General features: G+C 36.8%; 1 protein-coding gene across 14 annotated transcripts in view; it reads left to right on the top strand.

The window, feature by feature from the left end:
* The first annotated feature begins 1,073 nt into the window (after positions 1–1,073).
* The window catches only part of LOC109108812 (myocyte-specific enhancer factor 2A-like), a 91,430-nt gene continuing 73,177 nt past the window's right edge, over positions 1,074–19,326 (top strand). For 6 of the 14 annotated variants that reach the window (XM_042775204.1, XM_042775203.1, XM_042775201.1 and 3 more), the window contains exons 1-2: positions 4,747–4,932; positions 9,619–9,762. The gene's annotated coding sequence lies outside the window, so the exon portion shown is untranslated. Of the gene's footprint in view, positions 1,346–4,745; positions 4,933–9,618; positions 9,763–19,326 lie in introns of those variants that run through there. The other 8 variants (XM_042775206.1, XM_042775205.1, XM_042775202.1 and 5 more) reach the window with 5 other exon arrangements.

Genomic DNA, 19,326 nt, shown 5'->3' with positions numbered 1-19,326 from the left:
TTATAGAATTTAATATTAACCTAAGTTCATATATGCTATAAAAGTGTTTCTAGTTCATGATACCTATAGTGCATTAACAAGTGGTAACGTATTGTATCAAGATGCTCTTTCACTTAATATATGAATAACTTATTGTTTTCAATATTTTTGAAAGGTCAGATTATACTTAACATTGAGGAACCATTTCTGTGCATGAGCTGGGAACTGTGGAAAATGAGCGGGATATTTGAAGAACTTTGGCTTGTTTAGTTCTGTCTAGTTTTTATTGTAATGATGTTTTAATCAAGAATCTGCTGTCAAAACGATGACCTTCAGTGTGTTTATGAGTCCAATGAGCCCGTTGTTCTTCAAAAAGAAAGTTCAGACAGAAACTCTAACTTGACTATGGTGCTCTAATATGTTATAATATGAGTAATATTATAAAATCCTTTATTTAATTGGTGGCGTAGTATCTAAGCAGTCTGGACTGGAGCTATTTGTGGTTGGGAACAATGCTGAAAATGTCAGCTGTCTTCTATTTGAGTATGCTTTATAAACCCCACTGCAATTCTCTAGGTCTTAATGACCCATCAATACAAAACTTTAACTTCAGCTGACAGGGAAATCTAAGTGCTTCAGCTGGCTTATTTTTCACTATTCTGTTGAACCCAAAACTTTATGGCAATATACTATTGAAATTTTGCTCAAATTTTAATGGTTCATGTTTGGATGACTTCTATTGGCGAGTAAAATGACACTTTGAAGTATTGGTGGGAGCACTGGCAAGGCTTTATTATGAGAAAGCGAAACAACAGGGAATTCTGTGTCTTTGCTTTCTTCTTTCTTCCATCTCTTGTGAACAGTCAGGCATTGTTGTTCTCTGATCAGCACATTTTTTCACTTTTATTAATAATAATAACAACAGAAAACACATCTAACACCCTTGGTATTGGTGAGTGACAGCTGCGGCTGGTCCACCACTCCCCTGAGCCAAGCCCTGTCACATACACGCATGCCCAGCATGTCAGCGTCCATCTGGGATCCTACCCTTCAAACTTCTGTCACCCAGCTCCCTTCCGGCAGAAAGACCCAGGGATGAGAGTGTGAAGTCAGGCCTCACAGGGGCAAGAAGAAAGCCGTCCAAAGCCAGCTGGTCTGGATTTGAGGAAAGCAAGGGAGACAGAAAGCAAAACAGAGAGAGAACGTGAGAGAGGAAGGCAGACAAAAAGAGAGACAGAGAAAGAGAGAGAAAATTAAAGTAATACAAGGGAAATTAAGAAAGTAAGAGTGGCACACCTGAGAAAGATACCTGAGGAAAGCCTTAGCAGCAGGTTCTGTGAAAGTAATCAATCATCACAAGAAACAGGTGAGCTACACAGCCATTCACAGATGGGGAGGGGCAATGGGGTAGATCCATTGTATACAAGACTTGGCTGCTTGTAATTGGTAAGTTATGGAACAATGCAAGCAGAAAAATCACACTTCAAATTAATGCATGATTATACAGAAAAAGCTATTTAAAAAAAGTACAGTATATATATATATATATATTGTGTGTGTGTGTGTGTGTGTGTGTGTGTGTGTGTGTGTGTGTGTATATATATCTTTGTACATCTTTTAACTTTTAACTTTTTTTTTTTTTGTTTTCTTCATAATAATTATGCTTGAAGTTGTAACTTTTTTGCAGGATTGCACCACTTTCATTTTACTTGAATAAAACAGAAACTGTGAATCTCTCAAACGTCTTCAGCTTCTTTTTATTCAGTATTGAAGTATATGAAATGCAGAGTAATATTTCAGTGTTAGTTGTTTGCTGCACCACATTTTACTATGTTGAGTAAATCTGATCAAGACCTCAGTTGTTGTTTTTTTTTTTTTTTTATTGCTACAAACATAACTTTTGCATTTTAGAATCTTTTTACTCTGCTTACTGGTCATTATCTACTGTATTTTTAGTTACAGCTGATTAAACACTAAACTGGAAAAAAGTGTTTCTTTTTAGCTAATCTCTAGATCACAGGAGGCTGGGTGTTCAGTATGGTTTGTTAGGGTTCTGGTGCCCATGGGTGTTTGCACAGGGGATCCAGAGTATGTGCCTAGCCCGGATGGAACTATTTTTATGTACAGCTCCAGCTTTACAAGGCTTCAAATAGAATGTGAAAAAATGTGAAGTCACAGAGAGCACATAATCAGGGATTTCATCAATATCCGTAGCCTTTTTCCAGGGATTACTTAATGCAGTATGAGTTTGCTGTGGATTCTATAGCTATATTTTCTATTGTAATATTTCTATTGTTCTGTTGTATTTTTATTTCAAGTGGCACATGTCCTTGTCTTAAGAAACCGATATAATGAAGTACTTTTACAGTTTTACATTTTCAGGCATTGTTAGGAAGGATCAGCAAGGAAAGTGTTATTTTATCTTGACAATCTAAAATTCTGCTAAAATGACAATAAATTATATTCATGCTGCCAACTGTTTACTCAAAGTGCAAAAAAAATTCTAAAGATGAAATATACTGTAAAGTGGCTAAGCTGCCAGTTTTGATTGTTGTGTGAATCCATGATGATTGCTTATATTTATGTCCAGGTGCAATTTGAAGCTCAAAGTGCTTAAAACACTGGATAATGAGGTCAGTCAGTGTGTGTTAGTAATCACCTGAATTTGTCTGCATTGTTACAAAAGTTAATACTGCGTATTATAAGTGATGACACTCTTGCTGTATTTTAGTAATATGATTTAGTGTTGTAATGTAGTGTTTCAAATGAAAACAAACTAAATTTTGAAAAATGTAAATCATTTACAAAGGCCTCTGAAAACTGATTGTGGTTTGTTTTATTTATTGGTCCTTGTATAACTGTTTTGTATTGTTTTAACATGTTGTAATTCCTTTGATGTCCTGTATGTCCCATTTCACATGTGGTAAAACGGTGTTAGCACAAATTCCCTTTAAGTCCCAGCAAAAACAGCTCATGTTCAGTACCACACCTCTTACACAGATCCTACATCTACACGTGACACTGCCACATGCAACGTAAAACGCAGCCAACCTCTTTTCTCTGATTGGTCACTGACAAGCCGCTGAGGGATTGGATTGGATGGGAAATATGTCACTTCAAAAGCACTGACCCTATTGTTACTGTTGTTTTATAGAACTTACGTCAATCGTATCTAAGGTAGTGCCTTTCTAACAACCGTAATAAATATTAAAATTGCTCTGGATGTAACGGGCTTTTAGCAACCAGCCACTAATCGTTGCTGTTGATGATTTTACTCAACAGTGCCGTCTTTGTTAACTTTTTCGGAATGGTGCTTTAACTGTCACTTCCTCGATTCGATGACATACACATAGCCTATACTTGGCTATCCGGGTTGTTTCCTCGCTTTCTCAAACTGTTAAACGCAGTGATGTCATGATGTGGCGGTTAGGGAGCCGTTTCCTCTCTTTTTCGCCTCATGCCGCGCGCTCACTTGCTTTGCCGCCTTTTACCTTTGACAAAAACACAGTGTCGGACTTCTTTCGTGTTGTTTTCATCATGTTTAACTCGCTATTCTTGAGTTTTTCATATTTGTTTTTAAACTGGAGATGAGACACGAGTAGAGTAGGAGGTGGTGGAGGACGAGGAGGCGGCATTTTTTATGGCAAGCCCAAGTTACAATTATTCCTTAAGACCAAATATAGAATTAGAGCTTTCAGAAAGAGCTTCATTGCTAAATGTGCTTACACACACAACATTTTTTATCTTGGTGACAGAAGCTTCCAGTGCACAGACAGGCTGACAACTGACTAGACAATGATAACAAAATAGAAATAAGTGAGTAAAAATAAATAGGTATAAACAATACACAGCATGCTAATTTCTACAAAGTAATCCAATAGTGACAAGTCCCCCCCCCACTATCCACTATCCTGAATCTGATTCGCTTTTTTCATTTAACTATATGGAGATCTGTGGTTTAGAATGACTGACTAGTAGCCTCTCTTTTCAAGTTATTGGTGGTACCTTTTCCAGTTTTATTTGTAAGTAGATACTTTACGGACTAGCACGTCTTAGTTACTCCAGTATTTAAGCCTACTAGTATTTCAATTTTACCGATAGAAATTGAGACATTAGTACCTATTTATTAGACATTAATATGCATTCTGATAATTATAAAATGTCCAATTTTACTTTTAAGAATCTAATTAGTATATGAAGTAATCTGTTTGACTAAAATTACATCTTTAAGTACTTGTAGCTTAGTTATTCTGATAGTTTGACCTACTAGTATTCAGGTTTTATAGTAGCCTATTCCTACTAGTATTCCTAGTAACAAATAAATGTACCTATTTATTAGACACATTGTGATAATTCTGATTTCTGACTTTAATAATAAGATTTATCATCTATAAAGTAGTCTGTTTGACTGGTCATTACATATAATATAAATAAAAATGCAGTTGAGATAGTAGTGACTAGTTGTGTCTTAAAAATAGGTACAGTAGGCCTACTATCAAATAAATAAGTAGGCTACTAGTAGAGCTATAGATTCCAGTAACTTGATAGGCCTATAGTTATTAATTAATCATTATTAGACCTATCTGTGACTAAAGAATAGTTACTAGTAAAACTGAAAAAGAACCTAGTCCCTATTTCAAATCTTAAAAAAAAAAAAAAAAAAAAAAAAAAAAGTTACACCAATGAGACGATAGACACTATTCAGTTTTTAAGAATATATGTTAAAAGGGCTTGCCGTAGGAGATTGACTCCGTCCAGTGTTCGTCATATTGGGGGAGGAGCTTATGTTGTGACAAGAGCGACTGCTGCTGCTTCTGAGTTTGTCAGCTCAGCTCCCGAAAATAGAAGCCGTGTGTCAATGTGACTGAAAAAACATTTATGTCACAGTGTATCCACGGGAGTCACTGATACACAGTATCTATATACAGCGAGGGGGACCGCGAAGAAGAAAAGGTGAGTCGCAAAAATAGCAACAATGTTACACAGCAGCGAAGTCGAGAGAGAGGAGGGAGTCGTGGAGTGAGACTGGATGACCGCGAATTAAACGCGTTACAGTTCGTTTGGGGAGCTAAATATGTTTGAAATATGTGTGTCTCAGTGCTCGGCAATACGTCTGGATGTGTTTGGTACGACTCGCGAGCTCCAGACTGAAGGACAACAATGTTTTGTGCTCGCAATTCTCTGTGAAGAAGAGCTCGTGCGTTTTTTTTTGGGTTCAGTCCACTTTGACACTTGGCAAATGTTGCGCTCTAGTCTCGCATCATTATCCGGGCGGTGTTAACATTTTTTGGAGGGGCGATTAAAAGAGACATCTATTATTCAAGAAAACCAGCAGATATGGAGATATTTACTGTAAAGTTCGAATTTATTTCTATAAACTTTGCAAACCGTTAAGCTTTCGCTTCTGAATACTCAGGTAGTGTCAGTGGTTGAAGAGGGTCACCTGCTGAGGTTCAGAACTTTAGAACGGGGCAGGATCAACTTCAGGACCCCTGTGACATAATGTTTTCTTACTTTCTTTTGTCTCTGAATATGTGGGCTGGCAGGTTGAAGTTGCAAGACAGATATTTATTGCATTTGATCTTGCTTTTTGGACGAAACATTTGTTTAAAACACCCAAACTAACAGAGACAGCTGGATATATTAATTTATTGTAATTCAGACACTGTAATTTGGGATTAGTAAATGTTTTACATTCTAAGGCACATTAAAACATGCACAGTCAACAAGGTTAAATTGTAAGATATTACCTCCAAAGCCATCTAAAGCACGTCCAACCACTTTATGAATATTAGGGAAAGTTATTGTTCTTCTATTATGCCTAACTTTGAGAATGATTTTGAAATTTGGAAGTGATTGCAGATAGTTTTCTCTCTGAAATCTAGATGGTGCTGGTCTCTTGCAGAGCTTTGGATAGCTGACACCAGTTAGAGCACGAAGTATTACTTTGATGAAGCATCGCATGGTTTATTGGAGTCTCTCATACTGTATATTAGTGAATAAACTGAGACAAGTTGCCATCAATTATATGCCATAAATTATATTATAATAGCATATTAATTTTACTTGTGATTAAATGTTATTCTTGAGGTCACAGGGTCTTGTTACAAACTAGTAAGAGGTCTAACTATTGTGTGTTACATGATTGTGACTTGTCTGCAAGGTCATTACTGCAATAAAGTTATTAAATTAAATATAATTTAAATTTCATTTATGTTTAGTTTTGCCGTTAACCAACAGTCGGGTCATTCCAAGTTATTAGTTAAAAAAAAACAAAAAAAACAATCTAGACTAATAATGTTTCACGTTATGAAATTTGAAACAGATTGTACTGAAAAAATAATTTGGTATCAACTTAATAAATGCTTGTTTAAAATATTAACTTTATTTACTTACAGCCTAATCATCCAGAGGCAGAGAGTGTAGTACTTGTGCTTGTAAGATTACACATGCCTCTGTTAATGGCCCTGCAGCCCGCAATTTAGTTATCGGTAAAATGCCTTAGACTCGCCTTAGAAATGCAACATTACAAAATGATATGCCAATTTGACATTCACAGAATGTTTTAGTCATGTCAATTATATTTATTTAACAATTCAAATATTTATCAATATTTTATATTGATAAAGATATTAAATTGATAAAACCGAAACTAAAGTAAGCCACAATGTCTCGACTTGTTGTCCGAATGTCAAAGGCTAAATAGGGCTGTTTTCATAGGGTTGCTCATTGCTAGTGCCTGGCAAGCATTGTAATTACGAGCCACACGAGGCAGGCAATCAGGTCACGGTACATCATCATGAAAATGACCTCAGGAAGAATGTTGTCTGTCATGCTGATTGTTCTGCTTTTAAGAGGCTTACAACCTGTAGTCAGGGCCCAGCACACCATAGATTCATTGATTAGTTCAATGTTTCAAGCTGCACAGAGAAATGGTATAACAGAATATGAAGTGCAAAAAAAGAACAAAGAAAAAAAAAAGTGGGCCTTGTGCTTGAGTGCTTATTTTGTTCATGCTCGTTTTTTAGAAAGTAAATAAGAAGTAGTGTTATATAAACAAAATCAAGCTTTAGATCTATTTGAACTGCATTGTACTAATATTTAAATTAAGCACATGATACGTTTTACATTTTTGTGTACATTAATTGTAGGGTTGCACGATTATGACAAAAATCATAATTGTCAATTATTCCCTTAAAATTGTAATTGCGATTATTAATTATGATTATCACAGTTTACACTGAATGATGTTTATACCATTGTTTGATGCAACTGCATGCCGTATTTTTATATGAAAATAAACAAGCTGAAAACACTCTAACTGAAAAACTTTTTGTGCTTTTCTATAGTATTATGCCTCAAAAGTCAACTATACATCGGATTGGTTTCTTTAAATGATAACAAAGTAAAAATATGAATGGTATTATAATGTTATACTAAAACTAAAATTAAAATAATGGAAAAAAAACCTTTAGGATAACATGTAGGAAAAAAAAGCATCTTAAGCATGCAGAATAACATACAGTAAGTGGACTTTGAACGATTAATTGCCGCTTTGAACGATTACATAATTGTGGCATCCACAATTGTAACTGCGATTAGAAATTAGATTAATTGTGCAGGCCTAATTAATTGTATCCTACCTATATTGTGTACTTGTATATACATGCATGTAAGTATATCTGTAATTAATCTATAATTATAAAATCTATAATTACACTGTTGACTCTACCCCTACTCCTTAACTCATCCTTAAACCTAACCATACCGTGAAACCTGTCCCTGTCCTTAAACAAACTGCACTTCAATAGCAGCAACAAACATTTCCTTGTACAACAGTAAGTATACAATACTATGAATACAATAAGTACGTTGTAAATATAAGAACATAGTAGTTGAAGACACTTAATATGAAGTTGTATGTATATGAGAAGGACAGGTATTTAATCAGCCTTGGTGTGAGAATTGGTGCTTTTTGATTATTTGATCTCTGTGCACTCTGACTGAAATATTACTTTATGAACTGTGCTTACAGCACACACTGAAGTTGTTTTGTTGCAAACCACATTAAAATGTGTTTTAATTAAATTTGTTTTGCTGCCCTCGTTTTCATCTGAGGTACATTGTAAAGAATTATTATCCCAGTCAAGTATATAATGCCATCACATTTTTTCCATCTGGCTTTCTGTGCGACTTCATTATAGTTTAATAAGCCCAAACTAAACATGGGTGCAAAGTCAGCACTGAAAACATCACACTGAAATGCAATAGCTTTCTGTTTACACAATGAATTAGTCAGCGAAGGAATTCTTTTAATATTCTGAATGCTGTTCACCCAACATGGCCCTCTTCAAATCCAATAAAGCACAACATCACTAGGGGTGCTCCGATTGATCGGCTACCAATCACTATCAGCCGATAATCACGTTGGGATGATTGATTGGCGGTCCCTAAAAAGGCCGATCAAAAAAAAAATGATCTCAAGCTGATGATGCATGCTCTCTCTCTTTCTCTCTCAAAATACGCAAATGGCTTGAAATCACCACACATCAAGTCTGTCTATAAGCGAGCTGCTGATAAATGTTGTGTTTGTGGTAAACAGCCACAGATCAGTAGCGGACTCTTCTGTCAAAGCACAGTTCGTGCTGCTTCACCTCTCACAAGAGTCACCTAAGAGGGGAATTCTCCCCATTTTCAAAAATTAAATTCCGGCCCTATAAATAGTTATAAATTATTAAAAGAAGGCTTTAAAAAGATCAGTATCGGTGATCGGTATCGGCAGATACTGCTTTCTGTGATCGCCGATCGGCCTAAAAAATCCTGATTGGAGCACCCCTAAACATCACACTTGATGTCCTGCTGTGCTCTGTTAATGAAGCATCTTTTGTTTATCATGTATTGTTTCTTTATCACTAGATATTGACAACATCAGTGGTATTTTGTTTTTTTAGATGACGCTGCGATTTATGATATGTTGTTTTTTGTTTTTTTTCATACGTTAATTTAATTAAAATTGCTTCTCTTTTCAACCTCAGTCACTGCTAATGCAGGTGAATAAAGTTAATGCATTCAGTATCTATTAAGTTTTTCAGGTTAGACCCAACAACCTTAATCGTCATTCTAACTGACATGTGACTTCTTGCACCTTCCAGCTTGAGATTTGAGTGCACTTTGGCTATAGAATTTTTCTCAGGCCTGCTTCTTAATATTTCTCCCATAGGCTTGAAGTAGACTGTAGTTTACACTTCATCAGGTATAATGCAACAGATTTATAGCATATGCTATAAGATGCACTTGTACCGCACTGTCAGCTTGCATCGTCTCATGGGCATCTGTCCATGCCTGCGCCGTTCTTGTGAAATAAAGTCAGCTGTGGTGAAGTCGAGCTCCAGAGGTGGTGATTGGTGTTGCTCAGGGTGGGGGTTAGAGCATCTCCCACTGTGCTGTTCATAGCACTCCAATCTCACAGCCTGCTCTCAGCTCCTTCCAGGAGAGAGTGAATAGAGAGAGTCTGGAGTGTGTGGGCGAGTCTGATCTGCAATTAACGCTGGTTGTCAGAAAGAGAAGGCTGGCGTTTACACCATGCTTCTGAATCACTGAGCGAAACACTTTTCCTCTTTTCCCTTCCCCCTCAAACAGGGCATTTTACCCGAGGAGGAGAAAGCACCAGGAAGCTCAAAGTAGAGAGAAGCATTGAAAGCAAAAGAAAAAAAGAACGTAAATAAGACTTGAGCTGGATATTTTGGGTCCAGGACTGAGGATTGTGCTGCTTCGTTTGTTAGGGTAAGCCCATCTCTTCTTCCTGTCAAACAATGCTGCATCTGTTTTAATTATACAGAGGCTTACTTTTTTGTATTAAATTTAATGAAGTAAACATGATACAGTGCCATATGGTCAGTTGACGTCTAATGTTGAGTGCCTGCCATACTCTACATGCACGATATGATTTATATGGTGAAACTCTGTTGAAAACAAGTTGTTTGGCTTGTTCCAAATAGGAGTTACACTGTCCTTGCTGAAGCTTTAGTGTTTATTCTGACGTTTAGTTTCATGTTAGCTGAATTTAAAGTGAAACACCCTGTTCTTAAGTGTCTTATTTGAGCCAGCTGCAGCTGGCAAAGGATGCATTGTTCAGTCTTAAAGTGAGCCACAAATGTTAGTTAACAATTGGAGGCAGGACCTTTCAAAACAAGGGTAATGGTATGTAATTTTGTTAGTCTGTACGTTTTCTTGAAATAATTTTTATTCATTTATTAATTTTCACTGCTGATGATGTGAAGCAATCTATAATTAAAAGACCCAGATTGTGGAATTCTGTAAAATCTGTATTTTTCATCTGCATCAATTATCTGCAAGTTAATTAAGCTTAAGGATCTTAAGTAAAATGTTTGACATTAGTTTGCTGTCATCCATTTGCAATCTAAACCAAAACAATTAACAACCAAAACACTCCATGATACATTTAATGACCCATTTGTGCAATCTTTACTGGAAACAGGCCATTTTCAGAGGACGTCATTGACACTTCATTTGATGTGTCATGCTCATTACTTGTTTGAATGCTCTTGTCCCAAGCCTATTCTTTTTCCCTGCATGTGAAGACACTTTAGCAGTTCTGTTCTAAATATTTTTCAGATCAGCCCAATGGAATGTGCCATACTTTTGCACCATGTCCATTAAATCACGCTCGGTTTTCTTTTCAGCAATGGCTCTCTTTCACGCTTGCTCAGAGCAGCATGATTCATTGTTTATTGGAACTCTATCATTGAGCTGGAGATTCCAGCATTCTCCCGTGAGACCTGGAGGCAGGATGCAGAATCTTGAGCCCAGCAGATAATGTTTGAGCCATAGTTTGCTTGTGTGGGCAATGCAGACCTTTTTCTCTCCTCTGGGAACATCTCGAAGGATTTTTTTTTATTCGATAAAAGGCATATAAATGGGCTGCTTTTATCACCATAAAGGGCAGAGTTATGAATATGCATCCACATGCATATATTCAGTTGATTTAAGTCTGCGCTGACTTCCCTCTCTATTATCTGTGGTTTTTGGATCGACTCTCTAACCCAACGGAATGTACGATGTCCCAGCGGGGTCACCCCATAAGTAGCAGCTCCAAAACCAGAAAACTCTGGCTGCCTCCTGTCCCACCACCATGCCACATTACCACACTTTTGATTCTAAATAAGTTACCAAAGGATATGAGGAGCATGTTAGGCAAACAAAAAAAAAAAAAAAAAAACATAATTTAAGATGTGTATCAAAATATTAGCTCCTGATTTACCTTGCATGCACACAACTGCATCTGTTACAAACTGTAAATAGGTTCCTCTGCTCTTCCCAAATAAAACCATCTATCAGGTTCTTAGGCTCCTCAGTTTTAGCTTTATTAGGCAGCTTCTTAATATGTAGTGATGATGATTTCCAAACCATTGGCCTGGCGGTTAGCATCCAAGTTGGCATAGGCCTCCTAAACCACATGAAAATACAGCTCACTTGTGACTTGTGTATAAGATTTCAGAGTTAATATTGGTTAAATCATATTTAAAGTGCATAGCCAGTGTTGTAGAATGACTGGGGCAAAAAAAGCATGCACACAATTATAATTAAATAAGAGCATGTGAGAGGGACTTACAACTGAGAATTATCTGGCTAGACACGCGCCAGCTGAATGTATTCATGTTTCTCTATTTGTCACTACCTAGAAAAGCCGCTGGGTCTGTCTGGGTCATCAAAAACCAAATTTAGTCAAGAATGCTGGGATAAGTTGTCAGTGTTACCCAACCAAAACGTTTATAAACACAAACTTTCTACCATCTTTGTAGATTCTAATATGTTGTGAATGTGCAAGTACTTTATTCAGTTTATCAATAATCTCCATTTAACTTCTGACATTCATTAAAGGCTATTAAACATTAATGCCCATCAGAAGTTTAATTGAGACTCTGTAGTCTCAGAGTGACATAGACACACTGTATCAAATTTCTATTTAAACAGTATCAAGATCATTTTTAATATTGTGAGCATTTCAAAGTTTCTGGGGAACATTGTATTGTTAGGTTCAGTTTGTAATTTTGCACTGGCATTGGCTAAGCATTTGACCAGTTTGATTTTTCATGCATAAAGACGCAACTTTAGAAACACATTGGTTTCTGACCATACATGTTTGATGTAACAGCATGTTTAATACCAAATGTCATCTGCTGTGAATGATGTACCTCTGTAACACAGCTACACCTGCATTTTCTAAAGTAACAGCTAGCGTTGACCTTTCGACTGCTCTGCCCTTGGCTGTGACCTCTGGTGGTAAGCCACCTATACGGCCCACTCAGCACATGTGCTGCTGAGCAGTGCAGAGCGGCTTAAGGATTGACAGCCTCTTTCCTGTCTCCTTCGCCCTTCCCGAAGATGCGGTCATGCTTGACGACCTGGCTTCAGGTGTCTCTTTCGCTCTAGGCGGTGGCTGGGTCCTCGGCATCATGGGTGTGAGGCTGGAGCCAGAACAGCAGCCCAAAGCTGCTAATCCTCTTTCCCTACTGATCCTCTTCCTCTCTGCCTCCTCACCCTGCCACCATGCTGCCCTCTCAGGGTTAAGAGGGCAGCTTAGGGAGGAGTCTCATGTTACTCAACACCAGGCCAAAACAAAACAAAACCTTCAAGTGCTGAACATTAATCCATGTAGTCCATGGAGGGTAACTTACCGTAGATTATCTCATTTTGCGGGTCAGCGATTAGCCTTGACACAAGCTTCATTATAAACTCCTATGAGTGCCAGTTTATCTTGGAAGTGCCACTGTGATGAGGATTATGTCTTTTATCTGTTGTTGTACTTGTCATCAGAGTGCCCTCTTTATCCTTCTGGGACCCAGCAAAACATTTTGTCCTCTGTTGGGGACATTGGTGTTAAAATGTTATTTATTTATTTATTTTAGTGTTGTGTTGTAGTAGTATCATTAGTATTTATAGAAAACTAAAGACATGCATCATTTTACAAAATAATTATATTACAAATAAATGCCGTTCTTTTGAACTTTTAAAAATATATATATAAAAAAACCATTATATTAAAAATATTAAAGAATGCTGAAAAAAATAAATCATAGTAGTCACAAAAATATAGAAATGTTTATTGAGCACCAAATCAGCAAATTAGAATGATTTCTGAAGGAACATGTGATACTGAAGACTGTACTAATGGCTGCTGAAAATTATTCAAAATATATTAAAATATAAAATTATTTTAAATTTCACAATAAAATATTATAATAATAATATTTCACAATACTGTATTCATGATTAAATAATTGCAGCCTTGAGCATAAGAGACTTTCTTCTCTCTCTCTCTATATATATATACACACACGCACGCACGCACGCGCGCACGCACACACACACACACATACACACACACACACACACACACACACATACACACACACACACACACACACACACACACCAACCCCTGAGTTTTGAATGATATTAATAAATTATAAAGTGAAGTTAATATTATCATGATTACAATATTGTCTTTGTAGTACAACTTGTCCCAAAAGCACATAAATCTGCATTTGTGTGTGTGTGTGTGTGATTGTATTTTTTTCCCCCTTTCTTGGGCCAGGAGGTTAAAGTTAAATTCAGTGCTTGTTTCAGTTGAGTCTGAATAGATAATTTTTCTTTTTCACGATTATTGGAAATACTGTACCTTTTTCATGATCCTTTTTGATATGTTATACGTTCATCTAACAACTTTGAATTACTTTCTGAGTATGAGACAGAGCACATGCGAAAGAATAACTTTAAAAGATTGTGAAGGTCCTCTCTCTCAGCCCTCCATTTGTAACGTGATGTCACTGAGGGTACATGTTAGCAAGTTAGGCTTTGAGGTGGGCTTGTGTGAATGTGTGGTAGAGACAGGCTGATGGCTCGGGGGAGTGACGCAGGCTGCACCTGTGTTCCTGCCGACCCCCCCACTGTCTCTCATTACCTCTGCTCTGTGGGCACTGATATGTGCTTCAAACTGCAGCCGTGCGCTGCTCTTTGTGCTCAGGATATCAGCAATGAATGCTATCGTGGACGCACCTTAAGAGAGAAGCATGTCTCAATAGAACCATACAGTAATATTGTGCTTATATTGTTTTGAGCCGACATCCCTTCTGGCTTGTTGTTTTTCTTTTATATCATAGTGGGTGAGTTTTGAATGTGATGTTGTTTTCATGTCACATTATTGTTTTCTATCATCACTGTGTTTGTAGTTTTAAAGAATTGTTATCGCATAATGGCACATCATCTGTCATTCATGACAGAGTTGTAATGCCAGAGTGTCTGTAATGCTTTCAGCTCAAAGACAATCACTCCTTTTGAAGACAGAATACCACTGTTTTATTCCTACTTGTTATACTTCCTACACAATTAGTGATGGCAAAACACAAAAATCACTGTATAGTATAGTACAGTATAGTACTGAATAATTTTTGTTTTGCAGTCACACATTTGATCAAAGTGAGATTCATTATTCTCAGATATTCCCAAATTGCAGTTTATTTCAGACACTAGTGGTTGGTGAAATAGCTAGAAAAAAAATATTTATGACGTTCAGTAAATATCTTTATATTAATTTCCTAATATTTTATATTAATATTAAGAATAATTATCTTCATATTTATTGATTGAGGAACTGTCAATAAGAGCAACTGAGCAACCATTGTAGCAAATTAGATTTGAAATGTTTAATGCAAAAAGTCTAGATAAAATAAGCAAGGCATATTTTCCAAAGTTGTAACTAAATATGAAAAATGTAAAAGAAGAATAGGCAAGTAATTTTTGTTTATATGCAATGATATAACAATACAGTACATAATAATAAACAACATTTAAATATCTGCATATTTTTTAATAAAACCTTTTAAAATGTCACAGAGAAAATTTCTTTGGCAGATGAATCATTGAATGATCGACAAGGAATTCATTAATCGTAATTTTAAATTAATTAATTGAAATGGACAGTTTGATTCACAGATATTAATTTAATTACCAACAAATGTAATTGACATTAGAGGCTAAATAAAAAGTGCATTAAAATCATCACAATGTTCCTTCGTTTAATAGTGGCAGCAGAAGCCTTGAAAATAAATTCAATAAATTGCCCAGCCCTATGTCACAGTGAGCTGAAAGCATGTTTGGCATGTAAATCATAATAGCAAAACCATCTACTTGTCCTGGGTGTGTCTTTTTTTTTTCAACAACACTTTCCTTTTTTGCCAGAAGCACAGTTCTCTCTTTTAACTCACTTGAACCTGACAGAATGCTAAGATGATAATGCTAGGTAGAGTAATGCATTCAGTCATGAAGGAAAAAAAACTATGATTAATTACTGATAAAAAAAAGGTTATTCATAAAAATGATGTTTGTTTTGTCACAGTTTATCAGTTAATCATAAATGAGCATGAGTTGCGTTTCAAGTCATGTCAGAACTTGTAGCACAGGAAATAATGCAAGAAGGGCCCTCATCTGTGTTTTTCCCAGTTGTTGGTGAGTTTGTGGTTGCAGAAGGATATAAAAGATGTGATACATGACAGTCAGGGAGCCATACTGTAAATTTTTATTAGTGGACATTTAATTATTGACATTCCTTCTTTGGTTTTCTACTTTGGATTGAAGTTTTAGTCTGATCACGAGCCATTGTGAGAAAAAAGAGAAACACATGCTGGTGATGAGGCCATTATATCATTGTAATGACAGGAAGATATGTTCAGAATATAAAATGCTAAATTACTGTCTTTTGTACATCGCCATTCCTCTCTAACCCTAAACACATGTCCGATCTGGCTGTGAACCATGCCGATATACTTTTGGCACACTGTCACATCTAACTGTGAGGGAGTTTTAAATTACCCTAATCCCCATGAATTTGCGAAGACATAATTCCAGTAATATATGACTCCAGTGATTTATCAAGGCCACCTGGAATATTTTCCATCTTTCCACTGTCTGCAGCACACTGATAGCAGGATGTCCATGCAAAAAGCTCCATCCTGGTTGTAAATGGAGCTCTTTGTCTTAACTGTGCTGAGAGGCAAATTGCCCATGCTTTTAGATCCATATTCAGCACAATGCTATTTCAATGGGGTCTTTTATTTTACTGGTGTTCAGCTAAAGAATTTGACTATAGCCGGGCCCTCTTCCATCTTGATTTTTATTCTGTTGCCGGATGGAAACAATCTCAAGCTTCAGAGAAACATCAGCCTGTTTTCTCTCCATAAGGACTGTTCAGCAAGGTTGAATTCAACACATTTCATTGCCGAACCTAATGATTTAAAACCAGTATGACATTACTTGACTGAAAACAGTATCTGGTAGCTTCAGGTGCTTTGACTGTCATTGAGATCTTCTCTCCAAAGTCTTGGATCCTGTTCTGAGACGTAACGGAATATCGGGAATAGTTAACCATAGTCAATCTCTGTAGCATGTATAGTACATGTTTTATTAGGTTTCCCCTTTCATTGATTTTGCACAGTGATGCGATTAACTCTAACAGGTCAGCAGTGTCCGTCTATTTATCACTCGGCTTGCCATGCCGATACCCTGATATCGCCGTAAAGCAGAGGAAGCATGGCGAGATTGGTACGGGCTGAAAGGCTCATTCGTTGGGAACCGATATGAAGTAGTTGACCTCTGCCATGTAAGGAGAAAGATGTGGAAGCCAGGAGAGGGAGGTATCAGTTTTACAGGCATGACATCACCCTCCCTCTGGTGCTGGCACTTTACAGTGAGGAAAAACATGACGCCACTCCCTCAGTTAAAGTCTGAGTAGTTAAAGCACAGCGAAGTACACAGGACAATAAGATGCACATATGACTTTGTTTTGGTGAATTGTTTTACAATTACAGTAATATGGGTCAGTCTTGAAATATGGTCACTGGCAAGTGTTATAACTGGTAATATGCAAATATTCCTGTTTTAATGTTAATAAATTTCATTTTAGTGAAGTCAGAAAATTGAGGTCATACTATATAGTGATTCCTCCAAGTGTACCATGTCATGTCACTGTGTTCTCAAACTCTTTGGTTGTACTACACCCGCAAGTGTGTAAAGTTCTGCTTGTTGCCAGCTTTCTCTCTCTCTGCTGATCCAGGTGAAATAGAACTCGGAGACTGGTATCTCAGCTGCTCTGTTGCCATACTTGGCCAGCGTCTTTGACACCCGGGGTCTTATCTCTCGCTTGGCCGGCCCCCTCCCTCTCTTTGCCGATCGGCTGTCTGTCAGTGGCTTTGCTGCTAGCCTGCTTCAGAGCACACATGGGAAGAGAGCTAGGCCCTCACTAACCACTCAGTCAGGCCACAGGCTATCAGGAAACAGTTGGGCTGAAAAGATTCCTGGGAAGGCAAACAGCAGGGCCTCAATCTGGGGCACAATGTCACACTAGACCCCTTTGTCTCTGTGCTTTGTCTTTAAGCTAGTTTTATTGACATTGATGATAGAAATGAGACATGTCAGTTGGGCTCTAACCTGCATTTCCCATCAACCTCTATGTCACATCTTTGGCCCCTTAAGTGGCACCTTAAGTGTCATGTCTGGACCTTAAGTGGCACATGAAGTCAGCAGTATGTAAATCCTGTCGGATTCAGTGATGAATTCGTTTATCAGACACTCTCAGGAATAATGGTATTGTGTTCCTAAACCAATCTTTGCACTTTTTTCCTCTGCATATTGAGAACTAATTAGAATAAGGCAACTGAAAGATTTGCCTTACCTAAAGAAAGTAATATTTGTTATGTTACACAGACCGAAGAATTCCCACTAACTGTAAATCAAACATTCATACAACGCATATCTTTGCATTTCAAACATAAGTTCATTGTGTAGAGTTAAGAGAGACTGCATTTAAGAGTCCATTAAAGAGTAGCGTTTTCTAAAGAAGTGCCTCCATTGTACTGTACATTGCATAAACACCAGTACAGCTGCAAGCAGATGCTTATGTAAGAGCATATGTATATTTTAAAACTGTTTTTGTGCTGAATGGAGGAACTAAAAATCATCACGGCAGCCTTTGCAGAGCATGTATGCTACGGTAAATTCTTTTCTCTCATTTTGTCTTCTCTATCTTCTCAAACCATTTCTCATCAGGTGGTCTTGTACTGCAAAACAAAGAGCCAGTGGTTTTTACCAGGGCTCTGAACCGGTTCAAGGAACGAAAATGAAAACCGGAAAAGGTGGTCTTGTACTGCAAAACAAAGAGCCCCATTAACCGGTTAATAACGGAACCAGAAACGTCAAAATCAAACTTTTATAGTTCTGAACAGAATCGAAAATTTGAAATTTGGCCATTAAACCGGTTGAGGATAGTGTAAATGAATTCAACACGCACCTATTCTTGAATGGATCGTTCCATTTATATATTTGAAATAGGCATATACGCTAAATATATTAGCTGTCAGAACCAATCAAAGAATTCTAGTATTGTACGGCCTATGAAAACAAAAATGTGACGCTGAAGCCAGTTTTAATTATTTTGGAGTGAAATGAATCTTGCTTCTGTATCAGCTGTATGAATCATCAAACGCCTTACGTAAGTAAGTCGCATTTTGTAATGCACCGCCCTTAGAGTTGATCTGAGGATAGTGTAAGATGACACACAACATAATTTTGCTATATTGAAGCCTGTTCATTTTCAAAATAAAATTAAGAGAAACTAATAACTGTTTTTATGTTTGTAAACATTTTGCTTTAGCCTACAGACATTTTAGCCTTCATTATTTCAGAAAGTAATAGGGCTAATAGAATGCAACGTGATCTGCGACTTATGTTTTTTCACTCTCAAAACGCAATCTTATACAAGTGTTTCTTTTTAACAATGCAGCAAACATTTTTAAATATCTTAAAAATACTTTGATGTCTTTAAAGTGTTGATAGATTTTTTTTTTAGTAGCCTACATTTGGCTAAAATCTAGAAAAGATGATGCTGTATTGGCTGACTAAGCGCAGCGGGTTATTGGCTAACATTAACAGATCTCTCTTTTTTTTCTTTTCTTTTTGAGTAAAGAAAACACTGTACTTTATTATTATTATTGTTATTAGGCAAATTATAGGCAAAGAAAATTTTTTAAAAAAATAATTATATTAACCGGTATTTCTTCCACCCGAACCGGTTTCGGAAACGGTAATTTTATTAGTGTTATTATTGTTATTATTCGTTAAAATATTGATTCTGCTCAGAGTGAACCGATTTAAAAAAAAAAATTTTCCGTTTTCAAGCCCTGGTTTTAACCTTCCGCAAAACTTAACAAAAGACTCCAGCTAAATAACACTAAGTGGATTCTACTGTTTCAGACCATAATGAAATTAAAAAAA

Source organism: Cyprinus carpio, chromosome A18 (assembly GCF_018340385.1).
Source record: "Cyprinus carpio isolate SPL01 chromosome A18, ASM1834038v1, whole genome shotgun sequence".
Classification (NCBI taxonomy): Eukaryota; Metazoa; Chordata; class Actinopteri; order Cypriniformes; family Cyprinidae; genus Cyprinus; species Cyprinus carpio.
Note: the sequence above shows the minus strand (reverse complement) of the source record. Positions and strands in the feature narration are given on the sequence as shown.